The sequence below is a fragment of the Fragaria vesca genome, linkage group LG2 (genome assembly GCF_000184155.1).
Source record: "Fragaria vesca subsp. vesca linkage group LG2, FraVesHawaii_1.0, whole genome shotgun sequence".
NCBI classification, from domain to species: Eukaryota; Viridiplantae; Streptophyta; class Magnoliopsida; order Rosales; family Rosaceae; genus Fragaria; species Fragaria vesca.
Window position 1 is genome coordinate 17761771 of NC_020492.1, and position 1000 is coordinate 17762770.

Consider the following 1000-nt stretch of genomic DNA (forward strand, 5'->3'; position numbering starts at 1 on the left):
AAAAAAAAAAAAAAAAAAAAGGGTACCTTACAACTTCTTGTTTCGGGTACTCTAACTCATGACTACATTTGATAGATATCCAGGCAATCAATCTACACAACCTTTTGTGGTCTTTGTTCTGATTCATACCTTTTCTGATATGTGTATATTTTGAAATTATCATACCCTAAGAAGCTTATGTTGTAGTATGTTCACTATTTGTACTAATGATGTGAAAATCCGCTGGAACAAAGCTTGTGGCGCCAGGTGGCGCATGTTCAGTACACGGCAACCCCCATACTTCATATACTGACCGGTATCGGTGGCGAGGTGACATAATGGATGTAGTAGAATGCTTTGCTTGAAAACAACAGTGCATGCAAACTCTCGTATTTAGGGGAGGAGCTATTGTTAGGCTTGAAGTTTAGTGCGTAATTTAGATAATTATCATTGAAAATTGGTTAAATTATATCTTAGTAAGTGAATGTCCATTCATATGCATTACGAGGCCAAGTCTAATTAGCCAATGTGACAAATCATAAATTACGACACATTACTTTTTAGTGTGTGTAAAATGACATCTTATTTTTACATCTCATTATTCGTATCACCATAAGAAAGGATCCAATTTGATGAAATGTTGTGAATTGATGTGTATACAATATACTACTTTCTAGCATGAGTAAAATGACATGACCTTATGGCATACTACATGATCTCACCCATAACTCTTTGATACTTTTTGCATAGAGACACTTAGATTATAACAGAGCCGGAAAATGGTTGAACAGGACCAGAAGGAAGAGTTTTGTTTACATATTGCTTTGTAAGACACATATCGGATTCGGCGTTAGGTGTCTATAATCAACTGACACAGAGACTGGGATGTGACATAACATCTACACGCAAAGAGAACTTCAGTTCTACATCTTTGAGTAACATCACGTATTCATGTCTATTATCTTGTTTTGCCGTCACCAATGTCTACGTTTTATGTGGCGACATTGTCATGAACACCGTC